General features: G+C 63.5%; 1 non-coding gene across 1 annotated transcript; it reads left to right on the top strand.

Annotated features, from left to right (window-relative positions):
- The first annotated feature begins 7,289 nt into the window (after positions 1–7,289).
- Positions 7,290–7,408, top strand: LOC131868453 (5S ribosomal RNA). The gene has a single exon (XR_009366906.1). It is a non-coding gene; the product is annotated as a 5S ribosomal RNA (ribosomal RNA).
- Positions 7,409–11,738: the final 4,330 nt, after the last annotated feature.

Below are 11,738 nucleotides of genomic sequence, written 5' to 3'. Positions count from 1 at the left end.
CGCGGGTGCCAAGGTGTGCGCAGCCCAGCCAAGGTGTGCGCACCAAGGCGCCCACCCTGGCGAAGGTGCACGCAAGGTGCGCACCCGAGGCAAACCGGACAATTAACCCAACTTTCGACTTCGCGCGCACCTTGGAGCGCACTTCGGAGCGCTCCTTGGTGCGCACCAATCTTGGGCACCTCGGAGTGCACCATGGCGCCCACCAAGGTGCGCACCCGGGGCAAACCGAGCTCCGACTTCGTGCGCACCTTGGAGCGCACGAAAGGTGCGCACCATGGCGCCCACCAAGGTGCGCAGCCCAGCCAAGGCGTGCGCATCAAGGTGCGCACCCTGGCGAAGGTGCGCACCCGGGGCAAACCGAGCTCCGACTTCGTGCGCACCTTGGAGCGCACAAAAGGTGCGCAACCCAGCCAAGGTGTGCGCACCCCGGTCAAACCGAGCTCCGAATCGTGCGCACCAGAGGTGCACGCCATCGTGCGCACCTTGGAGCACACTTCGGAGCCCTCCTTGGTGCGCGCCGATGTTGCGCACCTCGGAGCGCACCCGGGGAAAACAATGCAATTAACCCGACTTTCGACTTCGTGGGCACCTCGGAGCGCTCTCGGGTTCGCACCTCGGAGCACACCGAGGTGCGCACCTTTGATGCGCTGCCTTCACCAATTTCCAGAAAAGGCAAGAAAACATTGAGAAGGTGTGCGCACCGAGGTGCCCACCCTGGCGAAGGTGCACGCGAGGTGCGCACCCGGGGCAAACCGGGCTCCGACTTCGTGCACGCCGCACCTTGGAGCACACTTCGGAGCGCTCCTTGGTGCGCACCAGGGCGCGCAACCCAGCCGAGGTGCCCACCCCGGCGAAGGTGCACGCGAGGTGCGCACCCGGGGCAAACCGGGCTCCGACTTCGTGCACGCCATGGTGCCCACCGCGGCGAAGGTGCACGCGAGGTGCGCACCCGGGGCAAACCGGGCTCCGACTTCGTGCACGCCGCACCTTGGAGCACACTTCGGAGCGCTCCTTGGTGCGCACCATGGTGCCCACCAGGGCGCGCAACCCCGCCGAAGGTGCACGCGAGGTGCGCACCCGGGGCAAACCGGGCTCCGACTTCGTGCACGCCGCACCTTGGAGCACACTTCGGAGCGCTCCTTGGTGCGCACCATGGTGCCCACCAGGGCGCGCAACCCCGCCGAAGGTGCACGCGAGGTGCGCACCCGGGGCAAACCGGGCTCCGACTTCGTGCACGCCATGGTGCGCACCGCGGCGAAGGTGCGCACCCGGGGCAAACCGGGCTCCGACTTCGTGCACGCCGCACCTTGGAGCACACTTCGGAGCGCTCCTTGGTGCGCACCAGGGCGCGCAACCCAGCCGAGGTGCCCACCCCGGCGAAGGTGCACGCGAGGTGCGTACCCGGGGCAAACCGGGCTCCGACTTCGTGCACGCCGCACCTTGGAGCACACTTCGGAGCGCTCCTTGGTGCGCACCATGGTGCCCACCAGGCCGCGCAACCCAGCCAAGGTGTGCGCACCAAGGTGCACGCGAGGTGCGCACCCGGGGCAAACCGGGGTCCGACTTCGTGCACGCCGCACCTTGGAGCACACATCGGGGCGCTCCCGGGTTCGCACCGGCGTTGCGCACCGTGGTGGGCACCTCGGAGCACACCAAGGTGGGCAGCGAGGTGCGCACCTTTGATGCGATGCCTTCACTAATTTCCATAAAAGGCAAAAAAAAAACGAGATTTTAAAATTTCCGTTTTGAAAGATAGTGAGAAAAAGGGAATGCTGGTGCCATCTTGAGCCCGCCCTGGTGCGCAGCCCAGCCAAGGTGTGCGCACCAAGGTGCCCACCCTGGCGAAGGTGCGCGCCCGGGCAATTAATCCAACTTCCAACTTCGCGCGCGCCAGGGTGGGAGCGCACCCAACAACCGGGCCTGGGAAGAGCCAATGCGAGAAACCCCACCAAACGCTCTGACAAAAAAAGAGGGGGCGCTCCAGTAACCCCGCTTCGGAGCGCACCCTGGGCAAACCCAGCCAAGGTGCCCACCCCGGCCAAGGTGCAGGCGAGGTGCGCACCCGGGGCAAACCGGGCTCCGACAACGTGCACGCCGCACCTTGGAGCACACTTCGTAGCGCTCCCGGGTGCGCACCTCAGAGCACACCAAGGTGGGCAGCGAGGTGCGCACCTTTGATGCGCTGCCTTCACTAATTTCCAGAAAAGGCAAAAAAAAAAGGAGATTTTAAAATTTCCGTTTTGAAAGATAGTGAAAAAAACGGAACGCGCGTGCCATCTTGAGCCCGCCCTGGTGCGCAGCCCAGGTAAGGTGCCCACCCTGGCAAAGGTGCGCACCCGGGCAATTAACCCTACTTCCGACTTCGTGCGCGCCAGGGTGGCAACCGGGCCTCGGAAGAGCCAATGCGAGAAACCCCACCAAACGCTCCGACAAAAAAAGAGGCGGCGCTCCAATAACCCCGCTTCGGAGCGCAGCCGGGGCAAACCCAGCCAAGGTGCCCACCCCGACGAAGGTGCACGCGAGGTGCGCACCCGGGGCAAACCGGGCTCCGACAACGTGCACGCAGCACCTTGGAGCACACTTCGAAGCACTCCCGGGTGCCCACCGGCGTTGCGCACCGTGGTGGGCAGCGAGGTGCGCACCTTTGATGCGCTGCCTTCACTAATTTCCAGAAAAAGGCAAAAAAAAATGAGATTTTAAAATTTCCGTTTTGAAAGATAGTGAAAAAAAAGGAACGCGGGTGCCATCTTGAGCCCGCCCTGGTGCGCAGCCCAGGCAAGGCATGCGCACCAAGGTGCCCACCCGAGGTGCACACCCGGGGCAAACCGGGCTCCGACTTCGTGCAGGCCGCACCTTGGAGCACACTTCGGAGCGCTCCTTGGTGCGCACCATGGTGCCCACCAGGGCGCGCAACCCAGCCAAGGTCTGCACACCAAGGTGCCCACCCCGGCGAAGGTGCACGCGAGGTGCGCACCCGGGGCAAACCGGGCTCCGACTTCGTGCACGCCATGGTGCCCACCGCGGCGAAGGTGCACGCGAGGTGCGCACCCGGGGCAAACCGGGCTCCGACTTCGTGCACGCCGCACCTTGGAGCACACTTCGGAGCGCTCCTTGGTGCGCACCATGGTGCCCACCAGGGCGCGCAACCCAGCCAAGGTGTGCGCACCAAGGTGCACGCGAGGTGCGCACCCGGGGCAAACCGGGGTCCGACTTCGTGCACGCCGCACCTTGGAGCACACATCGGAGCGCTCCCAGGTTCGCACCAGCGTTGCGCACCTTTGATGCGCTGCCTTCACTAATTTCCAGAAAAGGCAAAAAAAAACGAGATTTTAAAATTTCCGTTCTGAAAGATAGTGAAAAAAACGGAACGCGGGTGCCATCTTGAGCCCTTCCTGGTGCGCAGCCCAGGCAAGTTGTGCGCACCAAGGTGCCCACCCTGGCGGAGGTGCGCGCCCGGGGCAATCCGGGCTCCGACTTCGTGCACTGCATGGTGCCCACCAAGGCGCGCAACCCAGCCAAGGTGCCCACCGCAGCGAAGGTGCACGCGAGGTGCGCACCCGAGGTGCACACCCGGGGCAAACCGGGCTCCGACTTCGTGCACGCCGCACCTTGGAGCACACTTCAGAGCGCTCCTTGGTGCGCACCAGGGCGCGCAACCCAGCCGAGGTGCCCACCCCGGCGAAGGTGCACGCGAGGTGCGCACCCGGGGCAAACCGGGCTCCGACTTCGTGCACGCCATGGTGCCCACCGCGGCGAAGGTGCGCACCCGGGGCAAACCGGGCTCCGACTTCGTGCACGCCGCACCTTGGAGCACACTTCGGAGCGCTCCTTGGTGCGCACCATGGTGCCCACCAGGCCGCGCAACCCAGCCAAGGTGTGCGCACCAAGGTGCACGCGAGGTGCGCACCCGGGGCAAACCGGGGTCCGACTTCGTGCACGCCGCACCTTGGAGCACACATCGGGGCGCTCCCGGGTTCGCACCGGCGTTGCGCACCGTGGTGGGCACCTCGGAGCACACCAAGGTGGGCAGCGAGGTGCGCACCTTTGATGCGATGCCTTCACTAATTTCCATAAAAGGCAAAAAAAAAACGAGATTTTAAAATTTCCGTTTTGAAAGATAGTGAGAAAAAGGGAATGCTGGTGCCATCTTGAGCCCGCCCTGGTGCGCAGCCCAGCCAAGGTTTGCGCACCAAGGTGCCCACCCTGGCGAAGGTGCGCGCCCGGGCAATTAACCCAACTTCCAACTTCGCGCGCGCCAGGGTGGGAGCGCACCCAACAACCGGGCCTGGGAAGAGCCAATGCGAGAAACCCCACCAAACTCTCTGACAAAAAAAGAGGGGGCGCTCCAGTAACCCCGCTTCGGAGCGCACCCTGGGCAAACCCAGCCAAGGTGCCCACCCCGGCCAAGGTGCAGGCGAGGTGCGCACCCGGGGCAAACCGGGCTCCGACAACGTGCACGCCGCACCTTGGAGCACACTTCGTAGCGCTCCCGGGTGCGCACCTCAGAGCACACCAAGGTGGGCAGCGAGGTGCGCACCTTTGATGCGCTGCCTTCACTAATTTCCAGAAAAGGCAAAAAAAAAAGGAGATTTTAAAATTTCCGTTTTGAAAGATAGTGAAAAAAACGGAACGCGCGTGCCATCTTGAGCCCGCCCTGGTGCGCAGCCCAGGTAAGGTCCCACCCTGGCAAAGGTGCGCACCCGGGCAATTAACCCTACTTCCGACTTCGTGCGCGCCAGGGTGGCAACCGGGCCTCGGAAGAGCCAATGCGAGAAACCCCACCAAACGCTCCGACAAAAAAAGAGGCGGCGCTCCAATAACCCCGCTTCGGAGCGCAGCCGGGGCAAACCAAGCCAAGGTGCCCACCCCGACGAAGGTGCACGCGAGGTGCGCACCCGGGGCAAACCGGGCTCCGACAACGTGCACGCAGCACCTTGGAGCACACTTCGAAGCACTCCCGGGTGCCCACCGGCGTTGCGCACCGTGGTGGGCAGCGAGGTGCGCACCTTTGATGCGCTGCCTTCACTAATTTCCAGAAAAAGGCAAAAAAAAATGAGATTTTAAAATTTCCGTTTTGAAAGATAGTGAAAAAAAAGGAACGCGGGTGCCATCTTGAGCCCGCCCTGGTGCGCAGCCCAGGCAAGGCATGCGCACCAAGGTGCCCACCCGAGGTGCACACCCGGGGCAAACCGGGCTCCGACTTCGTGCAGGCCGCACCTTGGAGCACACTTCGGAGCGCTCCTTGGTGCGCACCATGGTGCCCACCAGGGCGCACCCGAGGCAAACCGGGCTCCGACTTCGTGCACGCCGCACCTTGGAGCACACATCGGAGCGCTCCCAGGTTCGCACCAGCGTTGCGCACCTTTGATGCGCTGCCTTCACTAATTTCCAGAAAAGGCAAAAAAAAACGATATTTTAAAATTTCCGTTCTGAAAGATAGTGAAAAAAACGGAACGCGGGTGCCATCTTGAGCCCTTCCTGATGCGCAGCCCAGGCAAGTTGTGCGCACCAAGGTGCCCACCCTGGCGGAGGTGCGCGCCCGGGGCAAACCGGGCTCCGACTTCGTGCACTGCATGGTGCCCACCAAGGCGCGCAACCCAGCCAAGGTGCCCACCGCAGCGAAGGTGCACGCGAGGTGCGCACCCGAGGTGCACACCCGGGGCAAACCGGGCTCCGACTTCGTGCACGCCGCACCTTGGAGCACACTTCAGAGCGCTCCTTGGTACGCACCAGGGCGCGCAACCCAGCCAAGGTGCTCACCCCGGCGAAGGTGCACGCGAGGTGCGCACCCGGGGCAAACCGGGCTCGGACTTCGTGCACGCCGCACCTTGGAGCACACATCGGAGCGCTCCCGGGTTCGCACCAGCATTGCGCACCTTTGATGCGCTGCCTTCACTAATTTCCAGAAAAGGCAAAAAAAAGAAAAAAATGAGATTTTAAAATTTCCGTTTTGAAAGATAGTGAAAAAAACGGAACGCGGGTGCCATCTTGAGCCCGCCCTGGTGTGCAGCCCAGGCAAGTTGTGCGCACCAAGGCACCCACCCTGGCCAAGGTGGGTCACGGGGTGGGTCCTAGGGTGGGTAACGGGGTGGGTACTAAGGTGCGTGCCAAGGTGGGTCATAGGGTGGGTGCCAAGGTGGGCACCAGGGTGGGTGTGCACCAACCCTAGCCAGGGTAGGTCACGGGGTGGTTGTCGGGGTGGGCGTCAAGGAGCCAAGGTGGGTGGCAAGTAGCCAAGTTGCGTGCCAAGGTGGGTGTCGGGGTGGGTGCCAAGGATCCAAGGTGGGTGCCAAGGAACCAAGGTGGGTGTCTGGGTGGGTGCCGAGGTGGGAGCCAGGGTGGGTCCCAAGGTGAGTGCAAAGGTGGGTGCCAGGGTCAAGGTGAGTGCCAATGTGGGTTCCAAGGTGCCAGGGTCAGGGTGAGTGCCAATGTGGGTTCAAAGGTGCTAAGTTGGGTGCGAGGTTGGGTGCGAGGGTGGGTGGGTGCCAAGGTGTGCTAGGTGGAAGCCCGGGTGGGTCGGCATCCCATGGGTGTCGAGTTGGGTGCCTGATGGGTGCTTCTTGTCAAGTTTTAGTCGTCGGGACTCATTTCGAGCCTTAGAGGTCGTTTCTTGTCCGGTTGCCCTGTCTTCGACCTGGGAACCCAATTTTGGTCCTCGGGTCCCATTTTTTTTTGTCTCGCATCCCACTTTTGGCCTGTGGCCTTTTCGGGGTCGATTCTCGTTTTGGGCATCAGAGCATGTTTCTTCTCCTAAAACCCAATATTTGTTTATTAAGTCTCGGAACACATTTTTGTTCTCGTGGACCCATCATGGGTCTTGGAACGCATTTGTGGTCCTTGGGTCCCATTTTGCATCCCGAAACTTGTGTTTTGGTGCTTGATCCCTATTTTGGGTGCCCACCTTGCACCAAGTGCGCACCCGGGGCAAACCGAGCGCCTTGGTGCACCGGGGCAAGATCGAGCGTGCACCCGAGGCGCCCCGAACATGCACCAAGGTGCACTCGGCCCACATGTGAGCGCAGGTCGTTGCGCCCGAGGTGGTGTGTGGGCACCGCGTTGCAGACGGGACACTGCACGCACACGACGCCCCCTACAGGTGCACGCACGTAGGCCGGGCCGGGTGCACACCCGACGCCCTAGCAAGGTGCGCGCACCCGGGCAGGGCTCACACTTGGCGAACGGGGCGCACTTCGCGAGGGAGGGTGTGCACCTCGACGGGGGTGGGTGGCCGGGGTGGATTCGCACGTGGGTCGCGGTTTGCTAAGTACACACTGCGACAAGCTCATAACGGGTGCGATCATACCAGCGTTAGTGCACCGGATCCCATCAGAACTCCGCAGTTAAGCGCGCTTGGGCCGGAGTAGTACTGGGATGGGTGACCTCCCGGGAAGTCCCGGTGTTGCACCCTTTTTTAGTTTTTCGCCGGGCATCGCAATGCTATTTGAATAAACCTTTTGCCCGTTTGCGTTCTCGTCGGGGCCGGGCCGGGCCGGGGTGCCCTGCCCGCACTACCGCGCGCGCGGGGGCGACACCGAGCGCGCACCCGAGGCGCCCCGAGCACACAGGCCACGGTGCAACCCGGGCGTTGTGCGCGCACCCCGGTGCGCCCGAGGTGCTGCGCGCGCACCCAGGTGAAATCGGTGTGCACCTCGGCCAGTGCGCGCTCGGTCGAGTCGCGCACGTTGGCCAAGGTGCACGGTGATGTTTCTTACTCTAAGGTTCCGCACCAGACGCCCGGGACAGGTGAGCGAAGCTGGGCGGGGCCGGGTGCGCGGCCGGGGCAGGTGCACGCAGCTGGAGAGAGCTTTGGAGCACACTTCGGAGCGCACCAATGATGCGCTCCATTCAAAAGTTTCCTGAAAAGGCAAAAAAAGTTGAGATTATAGAATTTCCCACTTGAGAGATTGTAAAAAAAAAAAATTTAAAATGAAGGAAACGCGGGTGCCAAGGTGTGCGCAGCCCAGCCAAGGTGTGCGCACCAAGGCGCCCACCCTGGCGAAGGTGCACGCAAGGTGCGCACCCGAGGCAAACCGGACAATTAACCCAACTTTCGACTTCGCGCGCACCTTGGAGCGCACTTCGGAGCGCTCCTTGGTGCGCACCAATCTTGGGCACCTCGGAGTGCACCATGGCGCCCACCAAGGTGCGCACCCGGGGCAAACCGAGCTCCGACTTCGTGCGCACCTTGGAGCGCACGAAAGGTGCGCACCATGGCGCCCACCAAGGTGCGCAGCCCAGCCAAGGCGTGCGCATCAAGGTGCGCACCCTGGCGAAGGTGCGCACCCGGGGCAAACCGAGCTCCGACTTCGTGCGCACCTTGGAGCGCACAAAAGGTGCGCAACCCAGCCAAGGTGTGCGCACCCCGGTCAAACCGAGCTCCGAATCGTGCGCACCAGAGGTGCACGCCATCGTGCGCACCTTGGAGCACACTTCGGAGCCCTCCTTGGTGCGCGCCGATGTTGCGCACCTCGGAGCGCACCCGGGGAAAACAATGCAATTAACCCGACTTTCGACTTCGTGGGCACCTCGGAGCGCTCTCGGGTTCGCACCTCGGAGCACACCGAGGTGCGCACCTTTGATGCGCTGCCTTCACCAATTTCCAGAAAAGGCAAGAAAACATTGAGAAGGTGTGCGCACCGAGGTGCCCACCCTGGCGAAGGTGCACGCGAGGTGCGCACCCGGGGCAAACCGGGCTCCGACTTCGTGCACGCCGCACCTTGGAGCACACTTCGGAGCGCTCCTTGGTGCGCACCAGGGCGCGCAACCCAGCCGAGGTGCCCACCCCGGCGAAGGTGCACGCGAGGTGCGCACCCGGGGCAAACCGGGCTCCGACTTCGTGCACGCCATGGTGCCCACCGCGGCGAAGGTGCACGCGAGGTGCGCACCCGGGGCAAACCGGGCTCCGACTTCGTGCACGCCGCACCTTGGAGCACACTTCGGAGCGCTCCTTGGTGCGCACCATGGTGCCCACCAGGGCGCGCAACCCCGCCGAAGGTGCACGCGAGGTGCGCACCCGGGGCAAACCGGGCTCCGACTTCGTGCACGCCGCACCTTGGAGCACACTTCGGAGCGCTCCTTGGTGCGCACCATGGTGCCCACCAGGGCGCGCAACCCCGCCGAAGGTGCACGCGAGGTGCGCACCCGGGGCAAACCGGGCTCCGACTTCGTGCACGCCGCACCTTGGAGCACACTTCGGAGCGCTCCTTGGTGCGCACCAGGGCGCGCAACCCAGCCGAGGTGCCCACCCCGGCGAAGGTGCACGCGAGGTGCGTACCCGGGGCAAACCGGGCTCCGACTTCGTGCACGCCGCACCTTGGAGCACACTTCGGAGCGCTCCTTGGTGCGCACCATGGTGCCCACCAGGCCGCGCAACCCAGCCAAGGTGTGCGCACCAAGGTGCACGCGAGGTGCGCACCCGGGGCAAACCGGGGTCCGACTTCGTGCACGCCGCACCTTGGAGCACACATCGGGGCGCTCCCGGGTTCGCACCGGCGTTGCGCACCGTGGTGGGCACCTCGGAGCACACCAAGGTGGGCAGCGAGGTGCGCACCTTTGATGCGATGCCTTCACTAATTTCCATAAAAGGCAAAAAAAAAACGAGATTTTAAAATTTCCGTTTTGAAAGATAGTGAGAAAAAGGGAATGCTGGTGCCATCTTGAGCCCGCCCTGGTGCGCAGCCCAGCCAAGGTGTGCGCACCAAGGTGCCCACCCTGGCGAAGGTGCGCGCCCGGGCAATTAACCCAACTTCCAACTTCGCGCGCGCCAGGGTGGGAGCGCACCCAACAACCGGGCCTGGGAAGAGCCAATGCGAGAAACCCCACCAAACGCTCTGACAAAAAAAGAGGGGGCGCTCCAGTAACCCCGCTTCGGAGCGCACCCTGGGCAAACCCAGCCAAGGTGCCCACCCCGGCCAAGGTGCAGGCGAGGTGCGCACCCGGGGCAAACCGGGCTCCGACAACGTGCACGCCGCACCTTGGAGCACACTTCGTAGCGCTCCCGGGTGCGCACCTCAGAGCACACCAAGGTGGGCAGCGAGGTGCGCACCTTTGATGCGCTGCCTTCACTAATTTCCAGAAAAGGCAAAAAAAAAAGGAGATTTTAAAATTTCCGTTTTGAAAGATAGTGAAAAAAACGGAACGCGCGTGCCATCTTGAGCCCGCCCTGGTGCGCAGCCCAGGTAAGGTGCCCACCCTGGCAAAGGTGCGCACCCGGGCAATTAACCCTACTTCCGACTTCGTGCGCGCCAGGGTGGCAACCGGGCCTCGGAAGAGCCAATGCGAGAAACCCCACCAAACGCTCCGACAAAAAAAGAGGCGGCGCTCCAATAACCCCGCTTCGGAGCGCAGCCGGGGCAAACCCAGCCAAGGTGCCCACCCCGACGAAGGTGCACGCGAGGTGCGCACCCGGGGCAAACCGGGCTCCGACAACGTGCACGCAGCACCTTGGAGCACACTTCGAAGCACTCCCGGGTGCCCACCGGCGTTGCGCACCGTGGTGGGCAGCGAGGTGCGCACCTTTGATGCGCTGCCTTCACTAATTTCCAGAAAAAGGCAAAAAAAAATGAGATTTTAAAATTTCCGTTTTGAAAGATAGTGAAAAAAAAGGAACGCGGGTGCCATCTTGAGCCCGCCCTGGTGCGCAGCCCAGGCAAGGCATGCGCACCAAGGTGCCCACCCGAGGTGCACACCCGGGGCAAACCGGGCTCCGACTTCGTGCAGGCCGCACCTTGGAGCACACTTCGGAGCGCTCCTTGGTGCGCACCATGGTGCCCACCAGGGCGCGCAACCCAGCCAAGGTCTGCACACCAAGGTGCCCACCCCGGCGAAGGTGCACGCGAGGTGCGCACCCGGGGCAAACCGGGCTCCGACTTCGTGCACGCCATGGTGCCCACCGCGGCGAAGGTGCACGCGAGGTGCGCACCCGGGGCAAACCGGGCTCCGACTTCGTGCACGCCGCACCTTGGAGCACACTTCGGAGCGCTCCTTGGTGCGCACCATGGTGCCCACCAGGGCGCGCAACCCAGCCAAGGTGTGCGCACCAAGGTGCACGCGAGGTGCGCACCCGGGGCAAACCGGGGTCCGACTTCGTGCACGCCGCACCTTGGAGCACACATCGGAGCGCTCCCAGGTTCGCACCAGCGTTGCGCACCTTTGATGCGCTGCCTTCACTAATTTCCAGAAAAGGCAAAAAAAAACGAGATTTTAAAATTTCCGTTCTGAAAGATAGTGAAAAAAACGGAACGCGGGTGCCATCTTGAGCCCTTCCTGGTGCGCAGCCCAGGCAAGTTGTGCGCACCAAGGTGCCCACCCTGGCGGAGGTGCGCGCCCGGGGCAATCCGGGCTCCGACTTCGTGCACTGCATGGTGCCCACCAAGGCGCGCAACCCAGCCAAGGTGCCCACCGCAGCGAAGGTGCACGCGAGGTGCGCACCCGAGGTGCACACCCGGGGCAAACCGGGCTCCGACTTCGTGCACGCCGCACCTTGGAGCACACTTCAGAGCGCTCCTTGGTGCGCACCAGGGCGCGCAACCCAACCAAGGTCTGCACACCAAGGTGCTCACCCCGGCGAAGGTGCACGCGAGGTGCGCACCCGGGGCAAACCGGGCTCGGACTTCGTGCACGCCGCACCTTGGAGCACACATCGGAGCGCTCCCGGGTTCGCACCAGCATTGCGCACCTTTGATGCGCTCCAATAACCCCACTTCGGAGCGCACCAGAAACCGCACTGGACGCTTGGG

The sequence above is a fragment of the Cryptomeria japonica genome, unplaced genomic scaffold (genome assembly GCF_030272615.1).
Source record: "Cryptomeria japonica unplaced genomic scaffold, Sugi_1.0 HiC_scaffold_207, whole genome shotgun sequence".
NCBI classification, from domain to species: Eukaryota; Viridiplantae; Streptophyta; class Pinopsida; order Cupressales; family Cupressaceae; genus Cryptomeria; species Cryptomeria japonica.
Note: the sequence above shows the minus strand (reverse complement) of the source record. Positions and strands in the feature narration are given on the sequence as shown.